This window comes from Ptychodera flava, chromosome 15 (genome assembly GCF_041260155.1).
Source record: "Ptychodera flava strain L36383 chromosome 15, AS_Pfla_20210202, whole genome shotgun sequence".
In the NCBI taxonomy this organism is placed as follows: Eukaryota; Metazoa; Hemichordata; class Enteropneusta; family Ptychoderidae; genus Ptychodera; species Ptychodera flava.
The window spans coordinates 14,054,253-14,079,814 of record NC_091942.1 but is presented as its reverse complement, the minus strand read 5'-3'; the positions used below and the strand labels follow the sequence as shown (position 1 = coordinate 14,079,814).

The window sequence follows — 25,562 nt, the reverse complement described above, 5'->3', positions numbered from 1 at the left end:
AGAACTAGAAACTCGGCTTGCCGTGAAACCATCAGCGTTTCAGCCTCCCGCTGAAGTTTTGCGTTCGCTGGTATTGGTGGAATGATATCAAATATGCGAACCCTGAAGATTCAACATCTACCATCTTTTCTAAAAACAATCGACTACAAGTGAAATTGATCTGATGCATCGACGGATATTTTGGACGTCTATTACGTAAAAACTTACGCAGATTGTAAAGTTATAAAGTTTACAAACTTTATGAAGGCATGTTCCAATCCAGTCACGTCAAAATTGCGCGAAACTGATAAGAAAGGAAGCAGCGCCTTAATACATGTGCTACGAAAAGAAATTCAACTACGACCCATCTATAGATCTGTCATTTACAGACTTATCCGGAGCTTCCACACAAATTATCGGTAACAGTTCATGACTGGAATGAATATTCAACATTGAAATAATTTCAAGATTAGCAAATATTACAACTTGCTTTGTAACAGCGAAAACAGAACGTGGAAACTCTACATTTCAATCTGTGCTACTTCGAAAAACTCCCCACATATGCGTTCCTATTCGGTTCCCCCTTTCGGCGCTATCGTGTCACTCCAGCAAATAATATTACATTGACTGTGCCAGAAGTCATATCATCTAATATAAGATCAATTTCATAATGGTCCATCTTGAAAGTTTTGAAGTCCAGCATTACACGGATAACATTACCAATAAAACCACCGAAGCGGTTTGCCCACAGCTCTCAGATTAATGAGCCGAGTTTTACATCTCAGCTCAGGCAGTGCTCAGTATACATTTCTCAGAATACCCTGTTTGCACTCATTGCAGCCTCGCGACGAAATAAATATTATTTCTAAAGAAAGAAACAGACTTTAAGGATGCAAACACACTTCTGCTCGTAAAATTTCTGAGATCTACCGAGGAACTGGCGCAGCAACGTTCGGGCAGTCTTTTCTGCCGAGGCCGCTGATGATGTCCTCTTATCCCCGAACAAAAGCTCAACATGTGGCACGAGAACTATAACTGGAGGACACGAGACGAAAATAACAGCGTTTGACGGCAAACTGAAGTTACTTTTCCAAAACCCCTCTTGATCTTTTGAATCAGCTCTTTAATTAAATCGATTAAATTGTCGGGTTACGTCCACATCGTCGCGTTAATAAGGATAGTATATGAATATTAGTAAGGAAGCATGTGAACTATAGAGAACGTATTAACTATACTAGCCTCGCAATGCATGGACAGACAGCGTTTATCAAAATCAATAAAATCTGCACAATCACAAATGTATAGAATACACTCACAGTTGGGAACATTCACACCTGTTGAAATAAATAAGACGCAACTTGGCCAAGTTATTATTTGTTCATGTTGTTTTAACGTCTATCGCAAAATGAAGAACGACGGGAAAACTCATAATAACAATTGCAAGTTTCACGGGGGTGATGACTTACTACAGTTTAATTGAATATTAATCGAGTCGAAAATGTTTTAAGAAATTTCGCAATCTGTTGAGGAAATCACCTCTTACCCCAGGCCTACCTGATGATCTGATTCATACGAATAGGTCGGGAGTTTTCCCCCAATTTTCTCGATAAGTTGGCGGATGTCACGGTCGATAAGTGCAGGCATGTACTAGGTGTGAATTTTGAACCAATAATTGTAGAAATATAGAGCAGATTTTGACGCCAAGAGAAGAAATCCGCTGGCATCAGCACAATGCAATGGGAAATGCCTATTTTAAGGTTTGTCAAGCCAGCTCATGTGAATCATCTGAAACTAGATTTTTGAAAACAGGGAATCTAAAAATGTTCCTTATTAAGAAGTAAATCACAGTAAATAATTTTGTCAATATTACTGTTTATTCGGCTGACACACATTCCCAATTTTCTGTATCTTCCCCAGTCTCAACGCTACATTGTGCCTGTGCTTCTCTTCCGCTTTCCAATACTATTACAACGTCTTTAGCTAGTAAAAAACTTACTACTGCGACAAACCTCCTGCAGTCAGTGCTACAAACTCAAGTCTGTGTCAACGAAGAAGTCACATGTCTTTTATTGGTGCCGAACAGACGTCTGCGTAGACTGATGTACAGTGTCTTGAAATGCAATGAACACGGGTCAGACAGAACCTGAATTTTCTGTTTGTATCAGTACCTGTATTACATGATTGATACACTTCTGTGCACGCTGACATGTACTATAGTGTTTGAAATTTGCGCATGCCTTTCACATATGTGACAGACGTGCCAGTTAAATATGCCGAAATCTTAATCGCGGACCAGGCTGTGAAATGCATAATGGTACGCACTCACACACTTGCAGACCTGAGGCAGGCTCCTGATACTACAGCTCTCGTTTTCAATCTCAGTGAAATTCAAGGACTCTGTGACTGGAGTACTTAAAACAAATCCTGCCTCATTTCTGGGACCTCGTACAGGTACGTTCTGTAATCTGTTTGTGGAGTTTTTGCTATGAACAGTTTTGCCGTATTTGTATCGCGCATAGCTCCATCAATAGGTTGCCACTCTCATGTATTTCTGTTAGACAATCACTCAACTGGCATTACATGAAAAAATCGAAAATAACATGCAGCTAGAATGGAAGCGGGCAACATTGCTCATTACTGCACACTGGACTGAGAATGTTCACCCTTTGTTAAACCGAATAGTACATGATCGGTCCCATCAAAGTATCATCGATCTCCGAATTCAACATATATATAACAGTAAACTACAGTAAATCATGACTCTGCGATATCAAAATACATGAAAAAAAGCACGTGTATACTTCTTAATTTTTTATGAAACTGGGTTGTGATAGTGGTGATGGGTATAAAGTGATGGAGGATGCAGTTAAACTTAAGTACTGTGGCTACTTCTTTCCTTGAGAAATGCATGATGGATTTCAAAGATTTCCCTACCTATATGCACCTCTTACAGATCAACAGTTACTGCATTGATATTTACAGAGATGTAGCCTATGCAATTCAGTGTTTTTAATATGCCTGTCTTTGTATACAGTTCAGGGGAAACAGGAGACAAAAGATTTAACTTTGCAACTACTTTAGACTCACTGTCTTCTAAACAGCGCGCCAGTCTCAACTATGAAGAATCGTGTCATCTGGAAGCTAACCTCCCTGTACACTGATTGTGGCACCTCCACAAATCGTACCACCTAAGTTTTCTCGGCCTATCATCAAACAATCGCAAACAAACAATCTTGCAACAGAAGTGCATGGGAAAATATTAAAAAAGACACATACTTACCTTTTTTCAATACGGCATGAGGAAAGCGCGCCGTCCCGATCTTCGCGATATATTTGTGTTGGGGATCCATTGTAAAGAGATGGCATAATCTGGAAACCATCTGGCTCGACATTTTTTAGCAGTTACATAAGACAACCGAAAGCCGATTATCTGACCGAAACTGAATAAATTGCCCTAACGCTGCTTATCAATAAAATTTCTGAGAATATTCGCCGCTTCTTCGAACTTCTACAAAGCGCTCGTCCCGTCTTGGCACGGCCTGAGGGTGAACAACCGGTGTCGACTGAACAGATCGCCTTGCAGGTCAGTACGGTGTGTGAAAAGCCGCCCGTTCTCCAAATAAACACCCAACATTTTTTTAAGTTTCGGGTCTCAGTTTCGATTTTGAGTTTCGAAAGCAGCATTGTAAAAAGAAATATGTACCAGTGGAGAATAATTATCAGCCGTGCTAAGGTGACCTGGCAAAGAAACCAGGTCAAAACTTGGCTGACGTGAAGTTTGGAGAACGCCGGGGAGTCGCTCTTTGTTGCCGTGAATAGCTGGCTACGAGCACCGCGCTGCGTGCATGAACGGTACGATGGGGGATGATGGAGATTAGGACTTAACTTTTCCATTTTGAATTCACAAGATCTTGGATAACTATAAGTGCCGCTGTGCTTTCCACCTTTCCATGGAAACGTGGGTTGAAATATGAAATTCCATCGCAGACAAGATTTTAATTGAAGATTGCATGCTGTTGCTGCTGTGATGCAACCCGGAGCAGCTGTTAGATCGCCACACTCATTGAGCTCCGTACTCGCTGTGTCATGCAACTGTATTGCTTTCCACACCCTAAACTGGAACTGCCGTCGGCCAAACTTCTGGGAAAGAGCAATTGAAAATGATAACAATTTATTGTGTACTAAGAACAAGTAACAAATATTTATTTGGATATTACAACATCGACACATTTCCTTCAAATGTCATGTAGTGGGCCGCCCATTTGGGTTCAACGGACTGCAGGCTGCACTCAAAGTCGGACACTAATTCGGGAGTTATCGTTCGCCTGAAGCTGAGAAGATATTGTCACTGCCTTGGAGATCCAAAGAGAAAGCTCTTGCGATAGACTGAAAGGAAGGACGCACTTTAAAGTATTTTTATTGGCAGTGCGTGCTTCCATCTCCACAATGGAATTTGAGGATCCTATGGTTGGATTGTGGGGGCTCGCCTTTGCTGTCACAGTGCTGATGCAGCAAGTATGTTTAACATTTTACGAAGAGACGAATACTTAATAAAAGGCTAAAACAGGGAAACAGGGAACATTTCCAAAACTAAGTGACACTGTATGTGTAAAACGCATTTCTGCATATGGTAATTTTTCTTTTCAAAATTGAAAAACAGTCACAAAGTGAAATGTCCAGTAAAGAATCCTTCATATATTTTCAAATTGCTTTTCGAAAATTTGATGTTGAAGAATGACGACTAAAACACGTGCACGCTTCAGAAGGATCAGAATATGATGTAGTTTACAGAGTCGGCTGTTGTTCTACCTCTAGGGACTTTCTCACACTGGTAGGCTTCAATGAGCAGTGAACATTATAGGGAGTTTGCGCTCGCCTAAAGTTGATATTTCACTGCTCTGGCGATGGGATGCGATGCGATGCGATATAGGCCTCAGCGATATGCATGAAGAAAGACACACTTATGAAGCATTTTTACTGGTAGTGTATGCCCTTTGTCACCATGCTGGAGTTTGAAGATCGAGTAGTTAGATTCTGGTTTTCGTTTTTCCGTCTTACGAACATAAACATTTTATTTTATTTGGTTTCTTTTTTACGCATAAAATCGGGTTTTTTTTTCAATTTCACGACACAGATAAAAACATAATAAAAGACGAAAACGGGAAAAATGGAAAATCTTCGTTGCACTATGTACCCGTGATCATGATTCTTTCCACATAGGAGAAAATGAAGTGAAAATTTTGTACTGTCAGTGCATATAGCCATCTCCCTGTCAAAATCGAAAACACATTCTTGAAGTAAGATGCCAGGTTAAGAACTGTTTACCTCTTTTCAATTGATTCTCGGAAAGCTAATATAGGAGAACGATTATCGGAAAACAACACACAGTCAGAAGTCTCAAAATGTTAAAGTTAGTTTATAGAAATAATCGTTGTCCGACCTTTGAATTTTATGGGTTATTTTTCGTCTGTTATAAATTTTTGAATGGCGACATGTTCGCTCACAATGATCAGTCGGGGACTGGAAAAGCTTTTAGTCCTCGTTGGCGGATTTTTTTCATCATTTATATGCTGACATGACAGAATGTGAACTCTTGACAATACCTACAGTCTGAGAGACTTTTTAAGGCAAAACAGATGGACACGATATATTAACACATCTTCATTATAGGTCTGATAGACGTTTACAATCTGATTGGCCAACTAAAATTTTAGCTGTCCCTCCTGAGTTGGTCGTCGGTAAAATGGAAAAAAAGATACAAGATGGATTAAAAGGACAAGCCTCACACCTAACATCGAATCACATTTCCTCAATCAACCTCGGGAGCTGTCTGTCAACCAAATGCGAAATATTATGCCTTCAGTGGACAGTAACCATGCAGGCTCAGAAAGGGCTGTTTTTTGATCGTAAGAACGGTAAACAGTGAACCTGAAATGGCTTCACAACAATTCTAGCCTTCACCTCTGCCTCTTAGCACGTCTCCTGGTCTTGCAACGTTCACTGGAAACAGCGGTACATACAGAGCCAGCAGCGTGACCATGGACGTGGCGTGTCACCGATAGCATGTCATCTGAAATGGAAACAAAACAGTTCGATATGATTTCACGAGAAATGAACAAATCCATTTTTTCAGGGAATCACATGTAAGGTATATTCCTATAGGTTTCAAGGTAAGCTTGTTTATTGCATAACAGAAACTTGGCGACGCATCATTTTGGTTTTTTTATCGTGTTTTATTTCAGTTTCAAAAGGAATCGTGCGAGTTTCAACGACGACCTGTAATGGAAACAGAACAATATTAGGTGATTTCATGAGAAATTAGTATAGTGAGGTGAGGTCAAGGAATCAAATAAGTATAGTTATTACTGAGGCACTTATGTGAATGAGCGAAGTTGTTTACTTAATAGCAAAAAACTTGGCGACGCATCTTTTTGTTCTCATATCGTAGATTTCCGTTTCAATTCGATAATGTCCGTGTCCGTGACGGAGATTAAGGTTCGTTCATGTCACATCCCCACACTTGTTGAACTAGCTACAAGCAGACTTGCTCTGCCAGAAAAGGTTAACAGGCTTTGAACCCTTCGAAAAACATGATAAAGTCTGGACTGGCCAGCCAGATTAGGCTCCAACTGATAGTTTAACAGCAGAGCTGCATTTTCGTCCTGTTTGTACTGGGTCTTTTACAAAATTTCCGTCCCCCACATGCATCTTCTCCCCGGCACAACATTTTTTACATAGCCGTGGGTATTAACGTGGCAAACAACTGCATGTTCACTGCGTTTTAGGTCTCATAAGACGGGGCTTTTGGCGTGAAAGAGATTTTGACAGAGACCTACCGGTCATGGTAACCTCTGCTGCCGAAGTCCGCAGTCGGCGTCCCGGCCACTTACGCAGAAAAATTCACAACGTCACAGTAAATTGTTCGAGTTAAATTTTATTACCAATTGTAAAGGTGTTCGTATAACTTTCGAAGAATCTTCACAATACTTCAAAAAAAAGACAAAAAAAAAAAAACCACACACACAAAATGGGCTCAACTGAATTCTGTTCTCCCGTTGCTGGGCTAGAATATCCCTAAATTGTGCAAGTTACATTTCTTTAAATATAATCCCCGACAACACGTGCATGGCATGTTTCTATAGCGTTGTGCAAATGTACATGGTTTGAACAGTATACTTGGACAAATGCCACGAAAACGCGGTTGATTATACCGCATGGCGACAGTAAAAAAAATGCAGGGTTTGGAATCATATGCTTCATGAATGGAGTTTAAGTTGCACGTTTTGTACCAAATTTCAACGGGTTTTCTATACAAAATAATCACCTCGCTTACTGGCTTTTGAAGCCTGTAGAGTCGAGACCTCGGCTGATCGCAGTTTCGAGACATTCTGAACATTATTACAAATGGTTCAGACAACCTTAAACTTGGTCATGTCAACCTGTGATTTCACGATCGGATTCCCGTGCATTTGTAGTTCAGATTTCACACCAAAGCTAAGAGCGATCCGCGACCATCGAAAGTGCCAGGCCATAAACGACATTGTGACACTCTTCAAAGTAAACTTTCAACTGGGTATGTAAGCTTATTTGTCACTATTTTGACTGGGTAATCTTTAAAACCAGTCTAACGTATGTTATCCAAACTCCCTTGCTTTGATAATTATAGAACTTTAACTGACCTGGAGTCACAAACATTCGCAAACATTATGAATTAAGGACAATGCCCCACAACATATCTGAAAATTCGACGCAGGCAGGGAAGAATGCAGGCAACATAACGTTAAATTCACGGCACGACATGCGTTGTGTTTTCACGAGTGGGATATGATTTTTTGTCAAGTTCCCCAAATACTCTGTCCGCCGGCATGCCAGTTTTGTCTCCTTTTCACAAAGTTTCTTACCAACCAATTCTTATAGCCACTCGCAATTCAAGTTTTCGGCCAGTGAGATTCGGTCTGCGCACAACAGCCCCGAATACTTATCTAAGCTTTCTTTGCTTTCGAGATTCGATTATTTTCACGTTTTACCGCTGAAACACCATGCATGCACATACTTTATTTAGGCATCGTATACTACAATGCAATCTACTCGACGTACAATGCATTTAGCGAGCAGACATTTCCATCTATATAATTTTGATTGACAGTCATTTACGATTGCACTGAAGTGTTGATTAACAAAACGGATTGGAAGAATTATCTCAAGAAATTACTTTATATCTAATATTCTGACAGGGTTACAGCGGTTGTCCGGTGAGATGTAGGGTGCTCTGCATGCCGGCAGTGGTGAGGACTGACTGACATAAAATCGACAAACTTATATCGAAGACGATCTATGCGTTTCTGAATATATTTTCTCGCTGTTCACTGACGTGGGTCCTGTTGGTAACATCACAACTGTGACGATGCAAGAATTTTACACTTACGTGGAATTCGTCGAATGTGTTAAGTACGTGGGTATTTTGTTTTTTAAGTTTGTCTTGGAACGGTATCAACAAAGTTTCGGGAATTGCTAATCATCTAGCCCTTGTTTCTGTTCGCAGAATATCCAAGCCATCAATTTTAATCTATCTAAACTCTGGGCATGAGACTTCACCAAGAATTGACCTGATAGCAATGGCTCATTGTATAGAAATCAAGTCTCCTTGATCTGGAATCACCAGCCATCGGGACTTCAAAGACAAAGAAGTAGGTCAGTGAAAGACAGCTATTGTCCAGGCCCTTAATGTGAACTTGCCCTGGGCTGCACTGTATTGATATTTGCTTCGCGATCACGTGAGACTTATGAGGCTGTGGCCAGCTGAAGGATCGGGTTCGTACATGGCACAGGCAACCGTCGTTTAGCTACTTAGTACTTAACACCTGGCAATCTCTTCACATGGACGAAGCCAACCAAACCGCTTTTTTTCATTCTTGTCTACAGCTAGGTTGCGGACAAAATGTAAACAGAACATCAAACCAGGTGGCTTCTGGACAGAGGAGAATACAATGTGGGTTGAGATTAATTTTAATTTTTGGATTTATGACCCAAGGAAAGGGCGATATAATCCCCGTTTCGCAGGATTTCGCATATGCATACAGGAAAACATTGATGGTCGGCAGTTCGGCATCATACACGGTCTTATCTGAAATATATAACTTTTGTACTGACTGAAGGTCGCGCTGCGCCTGTCAGTGATTGCTTGCATTTCCAAAAAAAAAAAAAACATTCCGATTTTAGACATGTTTCCTCCTTCAATTATTTCCCGCCGGTAGTTATTGACATCTCCAATTTAGCATGAATACATCAGAAAGTAGTGATTTTCTGAATAACATTAATGATTTCATGTTCTTGGAGGAGCCATCGACCAACAACTGCTGGTGAATATAAATCCCAGACTCTTCTTTTTGGATGCATTTTACATGTACTTTGTCTTCCGAATTTTCAGCTCGAAGACGAAGGGTTCGGCTTCTGGGGGACGTACCAGATACAGATGTTCTGCTAGCAAATCGTCTCAACCATCAGACCACTGCGCGTTACTTCTCACCATGTTTTGAAACCTGCCGGGGTTTGAATTAACTTCACGTTCAGGGGCTGGTACGACGAAATCCCAGGTTACCCAAGGTGGTCGGTCAACCTGCCTCATTGAAAGCATTGGGAAATGTACCAAAATATGACTGAGAAAGAGTTAAACGTGTCAATTATTTTTTTTAAAACCTATAAATCTCCTCAGCGTCACCAAGGACGTTCGACTGTACGTATTCTCGCGGGGCAGTCATGCCTGAAAGACCGGTATCTCATAGCCCCGGCACCCTGGTAGGTTTTTCAGGTTTGCTGTCCGAAAGACCGAGATGTGGCATTCGATCGAGACTTGATTATCGGCCGTAACGTTTTCGGTGGGTATATAAAAGTATACAAATTAGTCTTCGACAGCGACTCGTGCTTAAAGGTCACGGCGCTTTACATCTAATGCTTGGTTATAAAAACCATTAGCGGCCAGGGAAAGGTCAGTTAATAGACTCGGATGTCTAGATAGATGTCTTAAGATACATACACTGACTGACAGTTTCAACATTTTATCGGCTGCATAGAGAGGATAGTAAAAGCCAATAATTTTGCCGCCAGGGGTGAGAAATGTTATTCTCAACCTTTCATCATGTAGAACGGAGCACAAGAGTCGACCTATTTCAGAAATCTATTTACGTTTTATCTTCAAGAATACATGTTTAATTTCAGTTCAGAAAAAGAAGCAAAACGTCCGAATTATCGACGAGGACTAAGTAAGTAGTGGGACCAAAAAAACAAATGTAAACACTGCTGGTAGACTGATTTCTTGGTTCAAAATCTTGAGCTGGACGGTGTTAGAGTCCAGCCTAGTGCGATTTTCAATTCACAGTGACATCGTGCTTCTCTGCCGGTACAACAGCAACTTGACGCTATCGCCCGAACCGAACCGGGCGACCACTAGTCAGGCTTAAAAGTGCTGAGCGGGCTTCGCGCGAGAATTGCGCATATTTTTCCATATTCAATGTACCCGATGCCATGGAGAAAACATCCACGTTTCACGCGGACACGATTCAAGCTCATGATTTGACATGTGCAGTACATGCACGGTGGTGACACAGTGCAGTTGCCGGGCACAGCCGTAAAAGCGAAAAATGAGATTTCGCAGACATCGATCTGGTTACCCAACTGTTGGTATATTACAAGAAGGGACTATAGTCTTGCACCTCAGGACCAGTACGGCCGTTATGAGTAAATTTTGTATCATGCAAAATCACAAACCGATATTTTGAGGGCCTCAGATCATTGCGTTGCGAGGTCTTGGATCATGACCAATCTACCCCGGGACCAGCCAGAAAATCTAAGAGGGAAAATGCGCCTCCGAAGACAACCTCTAATTACTTTTCGCACAAATAGGCCTACTGTCCTGGTTACTGAAAAAAAATGGCTCGACCATGAATATGGTACAGGTTTTAGATTATTACATAAGAATTCAGGCCGTCATAGAATTAACTTAAATGTTTATCATCTCACCACCCTCATAATTATTAGGCCTATACAATATTTGTAAAAGATTTTCACCCATGGAATTCGCTATAAAATATTTTCAAAATGAAATATGTGTTGCTCTGTGGATTAGTTAGAAATAGCAATGCGCCTGAAATATTTTGATCGAAAGTCTAACAGTTCCGAAGGTGTACCCGCCACGTCAAAGTAAAAACCTGGAGTAAGGGACAACACCTCCCCCAAGAAACGTAACAAAATACGGAATAAAATATCTTTTGCACCACAAAGCACTTTTGATTAAAACAAATATGGCAGAGATCGATTACTAAACGACAGAAGAGAATTCTTTTAATGAGTAAAGTAGCGTAAAATCTGTGTGAAACTTGAATATTTATGAAAGAATCACTGTTACACGGTTGCGCTATACTTCTAGGCCTCCTAGGGAGACAGGGCATGCCGGTATTTGTGTCCCTGTCGCGGTCTTCGCGCGATGACGGTAGGATCGTGTAGATTACACTGACGAACCCAGTACTTGTGGCGAGGGTACTGAACTGATAAACCACGTTTTTGGTGTTATTAGGGGTATGTTTCCGACTCTCAATGAGCAGTAGGCAGGAAGAATGTAGGCCCCGAACGAGTTTGCAATTTGCAAGATTTGTCTATGGTACTGTACGCTTTAGCCGACAGTTCGACAATAGTCAGTGAGCGCAATATTTCTTTCGTACCGGAACAAAACATCTTGGCCGTGTTCTGCGTGTTGCACTAATAAACGCAATTCGAATACTGATGAAAATACTGTGTAGCATGGCAAGCCGCTATAGCTGTCTCTCTCATTCCAGTGCCCATATTGCCCATATCGCGATTTCAAAGTCTTTAGCGCAGTGTGGCGCAAGTGCAGGTCGTTAACGATGGATTTTAGGATCAGAAACTCGAAGTAAGGTAAATCATGCGAATAATGATGACTCACACCGAACCAAGGCCAGATGTCTTTCCCGTTTTTTACCATTTTTCCCATTTCATTCAAAGCTTTAAACACGTTTTGCAACATATAGAAAATCACATTCTTTCAGCTTTACAGGTTTTTTACCGCGGCTGGCTTTTGAGGCACAAGTGCACCATTTTGAATTTTTGGGGCGAGGCGAACTATACGACTGCCGTCAAATACTTGTCCGACCTATATCAGTCCTATTTATAGCAAATCGGGTGATTTCTCGGAAAATGACGATAACAATTTCGAAGAATATCACAATTTTCGTAGAAATATTATTGTTAAATGCTTCAATGGGAGGCGACATCCAAATGCACGGTGTAACCTTTCGGTTCGCTTGTTGTTTCGTCGGCGTCCAACATGGCGGACAGCCGCGCAACACTATGACAAAATGGCGATTTTACATTCCGTCGTCATGTCAAAAATGAAAGCGAGGCCCGGTGATTCCTTCGTCTCGTCACTGCTACCAAGCAATGGAAAATATTAAAACGGAGGTGATTGACAGAACAAAAGCCACTTTTTCTTCAAATTGCTTAAAACTATTGGATTCACTCTTAAATTTTGGAGAGCTTCTGACACGCACCGGCCTTGCAGATTGTACTCTCGTCTCCTTGTGAAGAAAAGCGAGATTTCATGTGAAATTCCACGGCTAGATCAACTACAAACGAAGATTGTCTTTCTTACTACTTACAGCTCACGCGAATAGCCAGAAGTAAGTCGAACTTATTTCAATGGCAGCTGTGGCGCATTTTAGCAGACTGTGATTTGGAACAGACTTTTGCTATGGTCACGTTCTCGTTAAGTAAGCTTACGTTCTGTGCGCTTTAAATCTTTTTTTATATTATTGACAAATCTATTCTCCTCTGTGTAGTGACAAGTAAATAATGGCTGTTCGTTCGAATAACCCAACTGAACTAAGTTACGGCTGCTGCTTTCACATAAGTGGTGCCCAGCTATAGCGTCGCGACAAGGCGATGGCGTTATCAAAGTTTACCCCATGGAAATTCCATGCCAACACATAAAAGAGGAAACGACCGGGAAAAAAATCCAATGGCAGGCACAGGAACAAGAACAAAGTTTACTTGAAATATTTGAGTCTAATCCCAAAATAGATCAAAATGAACATCTTAACACAATACTGTTCCAAAACAGCAAACAATTGATATTGTATGCCATTCTGCGAGCTTTTCATAACTAAGCAAATTTAGGAAATAATTCTGCCGGGCCTCATCAATATGGAAACTTGTGCCAGCATGTTGGTATCTATGACTAGCAAAACTTTTTTGAATCAAAAGGCGTTTTATCAACCGTTGCGAGCGCCTCGGGACATTTGCGTAGGCCGTTGAACTTCACGGACACGCCCAATTACATATTACCATTCCGTTGGCAGGTCAGCTCAAACTTTTCAAATATCGAACGGTCCAGTAATATTAGGTAAGAACAGCTATCAAAGCGGTATAGACATCAACTTTTCAAAAAGTGGCTGATCGACAACTCACCAAAACCAAGCGATAGGACGCGTCCATGTCGACAGTTGCTCCACCAAACTATGTATACACATATATTGATGCCCATTGACCACCACCATTTTAGACGAGGGGAGAGGAGGGGGTTGGCTATCTTTCCACCGTTATCATGGTGACAGTGAAGGCACAGGGCGGGGACGATGCAATCATACATATTATGCTGGATAAAGATAAAGAGCTTCCTCCTCAAGGACGCCACCAAAGTTTCGTTCACAGAGGAACCGATATTGCTGCCCTCTGCCATTGACAACCAGAAACAAGAAATTGCAGCAACTACATGCAGTGCAATTCGATTCAAAAGTTTTACACAATGTCTGAGTCAACCGCTGTATGCTAGTTTTACAGCAAAACTAACTTTAAAGTTACACTAATTGCAACTTTTGATAACGGTTTTGTTCGATGTATCAATCTCAGTTTTTGGGTCTACATCCTACCGCATTTTGAAACAAGTCATTGTTGATGACACAGTCACCACCTGTAATTTAGATAATTTGGTCTACCTGAATTGAAGTCAATGTACAAATTTGAATGTATTACTGACAAGCATAGGTATGTATAGTCATAGCTATACGTCACAGCACTATGTCTTTGTGTAAAGTTTAAAAGAAACTGGTCTCGGCATGTCAGAATATTAGGGACCGTTCAGTTTTTACGGCCTGGGGGAGGGGGCGGCAAAATCTTGTCGCCGGTGTTCAAAAAAATATAGACCCCCTGCATTTTTCGCGAAAAAATGATGACCCCCCTTTGTCAGACGAAAAAATTGATGACCACCCCCCCCCCCACCCCAACCCCGGCTGAAAAATAACAAAAACCCATATGTCAAATTTACCCGCACGGTTTGGATTTGAACTCCGGTACCCGGCGCACTTTATTCGTGTAGCAGAGATGCCAGTGCACAAACTTCTCAGCCACATCTATGCAAACGTCTGTTACTTAGGACGACTGTAAGGCAATTTTGAACTTCATTTCCATAGACAACTTATGTCCATGGACATTGTATAAAGTAAACTTTATTGGAGTGGTTCGCCAAAGGCAGCCCTCCGGTTAAGAGGGTCATGGGCCATTACGTAAAGTCAACTTTATTCTAGTGGGACACCAAAGGTGGCCCGCTGGTAAAAAGAGGGTCGATCATGGCCATTGAACGAAGTAAACTTTACTTAACAGGGCCGCTCAAGGCGTCCTGCCGTTAAGATGGTCATGGGGTATTACAATAAAGTCATTATTGTAGCCGGTAAAGAGGGTCGACCATGGCCAGTGCATGAAGTAAACCTAATTGGAGTGGGCCGCCAAAGGCATCTGCCCGTTAAGAGGGTCATGGGTGATACATAAAGTATATTTATTCTGGTTGGCCGCCGGTAAAGAGGGTCGATCATGGCCATGGCATAAAGTGAACTTTATTGTAGGTATTATGTTTTTGAAAATGTGGTGACCCCCCTTTCCTACCAGTGAAAAAGTGATGACCCCCCTTCGCGGATTCCAAAATTATGATGACCCCCCCTGGATTTTGCCGGCCCCCCGGCCGTAAAAACTGAACGGTACCTTATGGCTCCAGCCAGACAAAATATAAAACAAAATGGCTGCCTTGGCGGCCATATTGGAAAACAATTGAGATGCACCTGAATTTAATGGTACTAAGCCCTTGTGCCAAGTTTTATTTAAATCGGCCCCGACGCTTCTGGGCAATGACCCTGGATAGACAGAAAAATTAAAACAAAACGACTGCCAGATAATCACATTAGATCATATCGCAAAACAAACTGACATACAAACTGTATGTCTTGGCAGAAGGATAGAATCAAGACCTGGAACATCACAACAATGGCATCTGCACGTGGTACTTACATCCGGCAATTTGTGTGCCAGTTTCAGTTACTAAAAGCATTACGGTCAAGACTGATACCTCAACTCACATTCCCCACGGCACAAGCATAAATAACTGAATCTATGTATGTCTGGGCATTTGCTCAAGACCGACAAATATTAAAACAGGCCATCAATCACCTATACTTGACTGTGTCGCAGGACAAATTAAGATACATAAGTCATAATGTCCTTGTCTTTGTACTGTGAAATCAGTCAAGGCGTTTGTAAACTATAGCTTTTCGCATGAAATGGCCTCCTGGCGGCCATATTTGATCAGATGACCAAATAAATCGACTTGCATATGTATGCCGCACAGCGTGTTGTCCTTAGGGACGGACCATTAGATCTTTGGTGGGGATGGTTACAATCAGATTGTGAATGTTTTTGTTTACGATAGTAAATTTTTAAATTTTTTTTCCAAAATAGTCATGATATGCTATTTTTTTCTAAGTAAACTGTTTCTGTTTTTGACCACCCCGTCCCAAGATCTAATGTCTATCCCTTATACCAATTTATGTCCAGCCATGTCCGGCTCTGGACCCAGTCCGTAAGTTCGGAGACGACCAATGACCATCGTTTGGCTTGTCAATTGGGCGTATCAGTGTGTGGCGAGTATTGTTATTGTTGACGACAGAATTGAATTCGGGATCTGAACTCGATTATTAACACTTACAATATTTGCAGGATACACACAATGTTGACAAGCATCTTGCTCATTTGTTTGCATGTAGTCGAAAATGCAACAAAAATGTGAAAAAAAAATTATCAAACGTTACAGTTTTTGGCCTTTAATCCTGTGGTTCTTATTAATTTGTTGGTTTTGTTTTGAGAGAGAGAGAGAGAGAGAGAGAGAGAGAGAGAGAGAGAGAGAGAGAGAGAGAGAGAGAGTTTCAAGAACCATATGTATTAGATGTGTCAGGTGATTAAGAAACCGATAGACGACGGTTCAATATTGTAGACACAAGTCATTCCTGGGAGATGTGTCGCTTACCAAACGTTAATGACCTTACAGGTGTTCTGTATGGATGCTGTGAGGGTCGTTGTAAAAACTATGTGTCTGCTGAAAATAACCTCATGACACACAGTGTGACATAAATGTCAGTCAAAGGGTAAATGTCCTTGTACTTTGTAAGGAACTGGATAGCCCGTGTCGTTTGAAAGTAACCCCTGACTTATGGACGAATAGGCGAGTGACTGGATCAGTGCGTGGGCTAGGGGACAATCAAAATAAAAGAAAAGAAAAGAAAAGAAACGAAAGTTTACATGGCGATAGATTGAAGGAAAGTCTTTATGTTCAGGCAGTTGAGTTTTCACTAAAATCAGTGCCTCAACCGTCATACCTACATGACCTCCAATGTTTATCAATTGTCTCCCACTAATGAAGACCTTTTTATGTATTCTTATCGAGTTGGTTAAAAACCCATTCAAATAAATAATAAGTACATTTACACTGATAGTCTGCACAAGAAGGACACTTATTTAGCATCGTAAAATATATGGAGGACTATACAATTGTCGACTTGAGAATCGGCGCATAGATTTACCAATGAATGTCCACCTGTTGCTTGTGAAGATCGTTCACGTATACTAATCTAATTATAATTGGTTGTCAACGATGCTCCCGTGTTGCTGGGCATACCTTGCATAATTAACGCCAATTTGCATATTTAATTATCTAAACATCAGATATTCTAAGAACAACGGCACCAGGTGTGATGAATCTCGCATTGGACGTATGTCACACCAACACATTGCAGTTTTTAAAGGTAATCTAGAAGTTTAGAGTCACTACTAATTCTGATTTGCATATCTAACGAACTTTCACAATTAAGTGATGCATATCTGGCAGGCTTTGGCCAAATTTGATGAAACTTTTACATGTATAGGAGCCATAAAAGTATGACAGCAGTGTAAATATGTAGCAGTCACATGATGATGTCAGCTAATTGCTCATTTGCATGTTAATGATACAAATGACCTGATGATAATAATCATTGAAGCTATACATAATTATATTTAAGCTAAACATATCAACGGCGTCAGCACCAAATTTAATGAAATGGATACATATATTGCTTATGAGAACAAGCTACATAAGGCGCCCTTCTCAATCCCAGGTTCTCGCATTAGCGAATGTGTCAATAGCCCATTAACAGTTTATCATTCTTTTGTTTTCCATTGAACATGAAGTAACTAATATTTATATTAGATAAATCTGATAATTGATTGGGTGCTTTTTAAGGAAATATTGAAGTTTCACAGGTGTCAAATAATTGGTACTTTACATATTCAATGAGCTTTGCCTTTATCTCATCAATAGTTGTATCAAACGTGATCCTTATCTCAAGAATGGCTTCATGAAATTTGATGATCTTTGCATGTGATGTAGATCAAAGCAAGGACATAATCATACTTCCATGACAACAGCTGTCAATTTACTGACAACTGTGAACTATACAAACTGAAGCACTGAATTTCAATTCACACCTGGCTGTTATATGTCGGAACTTGATTGTTGTGCTGGCCCCTATCACCATCTTTTCTTTTAAAACACTAAATGATTACCATCCAACAATAACATGAGATTGAACGTGTTGATATTGATATGAATTCATGGAATTTCTGACACTCGGAGTCTGTCATTCATGGCTTTTGGCGGTATTTGATTGATTTGTATTTAAAATATAATTTATGTAATTCCCTGCCATTATATTTTTTTCAGAGTACCAGTTCAAGACTACTTTAATCCTACTTAAAGCAATGTTATCGATGAATACATGCCGTTACCAAGGTTGTTATGGAGTATCATACAAGGTTCACATGTGTTAGGATGTGTGATGACCTCTCCTTCCACCCATTGGCCCAAACCTTTGTAACTTTGTACTGTTTTCATGGCTACTTTATTACATTACTTTACCTAATTTATCAGAAAAAGATTATAAAAAATGATAATGGTAGGGACCAGACACACACGTTTTTGCTTGCTATATTGATACAAAGGAGGGTGTACGGGTTAGGGCACCAGCACAGATATACATACGTACACAAGTTTTACCAACCTACTTGCCTACATAAATAAGTAGTACATCCGTATTACACACATCTGACAGATAGACTTGATACATGCATACGTACACACACACATACATACAGACATACATACATACATTGAATTTTACAGACATACATAGAATTTTACATAGGATTGCAACAGGAAGATGTACGGGGTGTGCTGCCTGAAAAGGCCATTTTTTCGCGAAAAAACCTAATATAGGTGGACTTTTCGTCGGTGAAACTCTAAACCTGGGAATCTGTGTCTATAATACCCCGGGGAATACTTATACAAACATGCAAAACCGTATAAAAAGATATATATATATATATATATATATATATATATATATATATATATATATATATATATATATATATATATATATATTGATAGATAGATAGATAGATAGATATATAGATAGATAGATAGATAGATAGATAGATAGATAGATAGATAGATAGATAGATATACACGGGTATAGCTTAAGTGCACATGTCAGGTGACTCTGCAACAATAGACACGGGACACTCATGACGGCCAGGATTGTGCTTTGAAGAGATACATACTCGGATATGTGATAGCAGGCTAAGTAAACAGTGAGCTCCGACCTCCAGGATACGCCAATAAATACATGGAATCGGGGTGACATGGCGTCATCCCTACAAGATAGCGAAGAAGAAAACGAGGTGGGAACGAAGGCAACGCGATGGCGACGCTGAAACTGAGAAGGCCAGTACCATGATGCAATGTGTAAATGTACATTTCGATGGCTATAAACAAGTCCTAGTCTGGACTAGAGTTAACTGACAGTTGTCAACTACTTGTAAGATTTGAATGATTTTGTTGGAAGATTCTACCAATAATTTCATCTCCTGGAGCTCAAACACTTTTTTGTTCACTCCGATAGTACGTAATCTTTGTGGGCGTATTCGAAAGGTCAGTCACATTACAAAGGACTTTGAAACATGCTGACTTGTGGCCAATCTAACATTTAAATTCATGACCGTCGGCACAAAACCAGTTAAAAAAGATGTCGTAATGACTTAACAATCAATTTCACCGCTTTCACAGTTAACTAAAAAAACATAAAATACTTAGTTGAGTTCGGAGATGTCAGTGTCACCGGCTGATACTGCCAACAAGAAAAGTCCGTGTTGCGAAGATGTTTGAGATGTGGAGGCCATTTTAACTCTTTGACTCTAACGAGGCACCCACCAGACGGACTGCAACCTATATACCTTTTGCTCCGATGAGTTATAAATTTGACCCTTGTTCAGATCAACCAGTTCGCCTTGGTCTCGTACCATGAACGTTGTATGCTTGCAAGCATCAAATGAAAAGGACCGGTTAGTGTTTCATCTGGAGAGGGGGATGGGGATTTCCCCTCTGTTGACATGTTGGCACCCCCTAGTAATTGTCAAGGGGGACTAGCCCCCATGAAATGGTGCCAGCCATACCTTAGAGATACAAGTGGAACACATGAACTGGTGAAATCCCCCCTAAATTTTCTGGAAAAGGGGGAAAATCCCCCTTGTTGATCCCATCCTGGATGAAACACCGATTCGAAAATACTGCACCAAAGCAAAAGAAGTTTGTATTGGTTTGACTCAGCTATTGTGAAAAGGGCATTTTGAGTGGATTTGTTGTGAACAAAACTAAGGGCAAGGTGACAAAAATGAACAAATTTTGAAATTTTTGCTTCAGAAAATTTCCTACTAGACGCATGGGCAAATTGTGGTGCTCAATTCTCATCGACATAGACGGAAAATCATATTTCTCTGAACCCAGGTCACTCTCTGTTATATCGAGAAAACGGAGCAACAATTTACCGCGCCTAAACTTTTGCAGCATCATGGCGCAATTCTTGTGAAAAAGTCATACTTGGCCTGCAAGTGGTCTGCAACGGGCGGCCACGAAATTGCACATGCACGATTTCAGGAGAAATGCTACAAATTATGCGTCTGTGACGCAATTGATTTTGTTTACAATAGGAGTTACACGCTCCCTGACAACCTGTAAATAAAGTGTTAATGACTGGACAGGAGAGCGTGTAACACACCCCGTTTGCTAACTCTACCCTTCATTGATTCCAGAAAGGACATTACCAACACACACGTGCGTACAGCAGTCATTGCAGACCAATGAAGTTCCTCGCACCATAAACTTGCTTTTCTTGTTCAGTGGAGGAAAACAAAAAACGAACAAACTAAAAAAAAACGAACGGTAGCTCGGCAACCGGATTCAGAACAAAGCTTGCACGCCACCATGGCCATGCATCGCCCATCTCAGTCTAGTCAACAAGTTCGCATCTGTTCAAGTATATTCTTATAAAAAATGCCACAAGGTCATCGTGATTACAAAGGAATGTGAAAAAAGGCACACTTCTAAAATTAAACAGTACTGAAACCAGAAAAATAGAAAGACAGTCTTCCTGTTTGTCTCTCTGAAACCAAATGAACTGTACAGTTGACTAGAAAGCTTGATCAGTGTAAAAGCACTCTCGCCAAAATCATGTTTAATTATCACAGCTTTTTGATTTCGTACGTTTTAATTAAACAACGCCGTGATTCATGTAAAAGGCAAATTATCGTATTATATCAACATGAAATATGGTCTAAATAAAAGTTATCAAGGAGATCAAATGAGTGACTTCTCTGATCAAGTTGGTTTGCTGAAGACCTTTAAAGTTTGTTCAACCTTTGATAATCCCGTTGCGTCCAGTCTGAGATAGCACGCGTACACAAAGTATCGTTTGTACTAGACAACAAATCAGCTTCAGTAGCACATCCACGTCATACAAGCTACCAATAAAGCCATGTTGATTCGAAAAAAAGAAACACAAGAAAGTACAAATGGTGAGGAAATGACATGTGAAAGTCAAGATTGAAGTAATACACCCATGTCTATTACGGCAAATACACACACACTATAATAAATCTACACATAAAAGTCTAGATAAATGTATAGACAGATATATACGCTAAAGATTAACAAGATGTATGTATGTATGTATGTATGTATGTATGTATGTATGTATGTATGTATGTATGTATGTATGTATGTATGTACGTACGTACGTATGTATGTATGTATGTATGTATGTATGTATGTATGTATGTATGTATGTATGTATGTATGTATGTATGTATGTATGTATCTATGTATGTATCTATGTATGTATCTATGTATGTATCTATGTATGTATCTATGTATGTATGGCTGGACAAATGGATGCATTGATGCATGTATGTAGGTTTCTTACCTATGAATGAAGGGTAATTTTTTCACAAAACCTAACTCTACATAGAACCTTTTGTCTTTGCACGTCATCCCCGAATAGATAGTTTACAATCCGTTGACTTTTGCCCGCCAATGAATGATTCATTTTAGATGATCGTAACCCGGTAACATTGCTGTAGTTACCGACTTGGGCGAAGGAATTTTGAGACCGATCGAATAAAAAAAGCTTTACGACACATACCGATGACTGACGTGTTTTTTGGTGTCCCCATGAACGTGGCACCGCACGACGAGTGTGATGGCTAGCCGGTTCAAGTACGAGGATTATATTGGCTGTTATCCGACACACACTGTCATAAAATGATAGTACCGGTATAAGATGCCGGACATTTAGACAATACCGACCCAAATACATTGCAGCTAAAGGTGCAACGCAATTGAAACGGCTTTTTTCTAATTTGAAAACGAAGCGTTGCGATGTTGCTAGTGATGATGATGATGTATTCGCAAGAACGATGGAAGCAGGCGAATAAGACAGTCACCTGACACCGAATTAATCGCTAATACTGAGGCTTTGTTTCAGATGAATGCAAAAAAAAAGCGTGGATGCCAGCGCCGCCTACGGGAACCATGTGACAACTTTCTAAGTGGCCTCAACAAAAATGTGTAATAACACACGAAATGTTAGCATTGACGTCATATTTCACACAGACTTTGTGAAAATCACAGATGAAAAAATGAATAGGGCGATCTCCATTTTTGAATCTCCTTTGAATTCGTAAGACTGGTCAATGTAGGCAGTTGGATGTTCTAGGGAGACTTACTAAATAAAGGTCAGTTAACTGTAACCAAAAGTTAACTGCACTGTCTTGTTCAATTCCACATTATAGCATATTGAGATACACGGCATTCATTCGTTTTGTACACTAAGCCTATACAAGTATTGCATAATTCTTGTCGACAATGAATTTAAGTCTAGGCTGAAATTCAAATGTAACCAACAAAAGTGCACACATACAAACGCAGTCACATACAAACTTCGTTAAGAAGCTTAACAGTGGGTGTTTCAACACGCTTTGGAAAAAGTAGAACAAGAAAGTTAGTTGACATCGAAAATAAAAGTAACAAAAATATCAAAGCTACAGCTACTGTCTGTTGAACAATAATAGGATGGTGAAGTAAGGTTGTATTTATCTGCAAATGTAGGGTTATCTGCTTTTCTTTTTTTAAGTTACACACTTGTTTTACTGTGAATTGCTTTGAAGCATTGGCATTAGACGAACTAGACATATTGTCTAAATCGAGGTGTTGCCAACACTGTCAGGTGCAATTAACAGCTAAGCGGTAACATGAGTCGATCATAAAAAATCAATTCTGCAAAAGTTGAAACATTGTTTAGCAGGAGGTCAGACGTAGTCTAAACAAAACCACCACATATGTCTAAGCACTGTCCAAGTCTTATCACTTGCTTTCAGGTGTAGTTGTTTTGACTACATCTGACCTGCTGCGAGACAATGTTTCAACTTTGGCAGAGTTGATTTCTCTGTGGTCGACTTGAATTACTGCTCAGCTGATAATTACACCTGACAGTGTTGGCAACACCTCGATTTAGACTATGTGTCTAGTTCGCCTAATGCCAATGCTCCAAAGCAATTCACAGTAATGAGTTATTTGTAACATTGCATCATTCAGCTATATGGCACTTAACACTTTTGAGAAATTTGGAATATTATGAAGATCGAGCCAACTATCCCAAATCAGTTCCAATATGCTTGATCGATGGATATCTTCGCAACTAATGGGTCCAAGGTCCACTCGACTCCATAGTAAAGTCCCTTGAACTTTACCTTTGACAATATTCCCATTATTTGTTATTTTTCGTACATGATCCACATTCTTTTGATGCCTACCTTGCTTGAGCACGTGACACCCATGATTTGGATTTGTCAGGACATTCAATTTTGTGTTAGGTGCATTGTGTTTGCTGACAATCGAACCTAAGTCTGGACAGAAATTCAGCTGTCAAGGGAACAAACATTCGGACTCTCAAACTGTTATAACACTGTTTTGGTCTGCCTCCTGTTGGACTCATTTTGGAGCAGATGATGTAAAAATCTAAAATTTGATTTATTTTTTCCCTTACAGAGGTTACACAAGGAATATTGGTTTCTCTATATTGGTTTGCTCGGTGACCCCTACTTTATTCTTGATTTTGAAATAGAGTGGTTTCAAGTTTCGTAAAGGAAGGTTTAAGCAAAAGTTCATGTCTTTTAGTTTCGAGGTGCCCACTAAGCTGAACATACCCGAGTTATTTCGCACGTTAAGAAATAATATCGGTCATATTTACCTGTGTTATCAATTTTCAAAACTTTTTTTTTATGGACAAGTCTGATTTTAAATCGAAACATCATAAAATGATATTATGCGCAGACGACCCACGATGAAAACCTGAGTGACATGAAAATTAGCGCTGGAGTGTTGTGATTGGCCAATGACAACGTAATTTGAATGCACCGTGATTAATTGGGCCATAAGTTCTTATCTGCCTGGAAGGGAGAAGAGGGCAAATAAACTGTAAAAGATTGTCCCGTGGGAGATGTAAACAAACACTTGTGAACGAGAGCAATTAAAAAGTAAACGACAGTGACCTAAATGTTAAAACAGTGGAAAGGATTAAAACGAGGCTTCTAGGTTAGGGATGTTGTTGAGTCTTAGTGTAATCTCCGTCTGCATGCAGTTCTACGAATCACTATAAGTTCTGCATCGAGTAGGCTAACTCATCCTAAATAGGATAAGAATAACTCATATTTTCATCGATGTTGCAGAACATGTAATAGACGATATCCTTAGCATATCACTTGAAATTCAGCACTCTTGAGTGTGATATTGAGTGTGATAGTGTATATTTTGGCGCCCTCATCAATATCACCCGGCGCGCTTTGTCTGGCAACAATGAGTCACATAATTATGAGTACATGATATACAAATTTGGGACAACGTGTTCACCTGTGTACAGGTCAACACCTGCGTCGGCCGGACTTCAAATGACTGTTTAGTCAGGGTGTCCAAAGAAGCACTCTGAATATACTGACAGACCAGGACACTGATATGGCCGTGACTCGCAGAGAGTTTAGAAAATGTAATGATTATTTAATCTTGAAAACTAAATACACGGGGTCAGGCATAAGCTAAATATGACCGAAAATAAACCACGTTAGTTTCCGGTGATACACAGCAGTTTACTCATGAGAAGACAGCTGATGCATCATGTTATGTAGTTTACACAGACATCGAAGGACGAACGACGTCAGTATCCCCGCCCCTTCAACAGGTGTGTAACGCCTATCCGGCTTGTCCGGCGTGACCACATGGAGAGTAGCAAAGGTGACCTTGAAATGTATAAGTGACGTGTGATACTGATACCAGGCTAATACAATTATTATTGGATACTGGATCGGAAGCAATGTGAATTTCCGTGATAGCGGCAGTCCCCTACTTAAAATGTACCACTTCTTACCATTTATCCCTGTCTACACTCGTAAATGTTATCAGTTCGACGGCAACGTTGCATATGATAAACTGTGATGTTTCAAGATGTTTGGCACCAAGCGATTCTTGCGTTCAGCAAATACGACGAAAGGGTACTGGTAAACATCGAAAAAAAGGTCACTAATTATAATACGTGGCTAAAGGGTCACTCTGCAAACAATGATTCTTGTTCGAACATAGGTGTGAGAATTATAAAAAGATTGCGTAGGTTTACATGAGTCGCTTACACAAATTTTTGTTTGCTTTCGTTTGGGTTGGGTCTCGGAATTCTACATTCAATGTCACGGCAGTCCATGTAGCCGACAATGAGATGCAAATGATATGCGGTTAAGGTCTCCTCGACAAACTTTCAGCTAGTTGCTCACTTTCTACT

General features: G+C 40.2%; 2 long non-coding RNA genes across 2 annotated transcripts in view; one reads left to right on the top strand and one right to left on the bottom strand.

Annotated features, from left to right (window-relative positions):
- Nucleotides 1-2,808: 2,808 nt before the first annotated feature.
- The window catches only part of LOC139151238 (uncharacterized), a 41,835-nt gene continuing 19,081 nt past the window's right edge, over nt 2,809-25,562 (bottom strand). Inside the window, exon 3 of the long non-coding RNA XR_011556368.1 lies at nt 2,809-6,049. This is a non-coding gene — a long non-coding RNA (uncharacterized lncRNA). The remainder of the gene's footprint in view (nt 6,050-25,562) is intronic.
- LOC139151239 (uncharacterized) lies at nt 7,958-9,090 on the top strand. Its single transcript, XR_011556369.1, has 3 exons — nt 7,958-8,427; nt 8,522-8,670; nt 8,902-9,090. It is a non-coding gene; the product is annotated as an uncharacterized lncRNA (long non-coding RNA).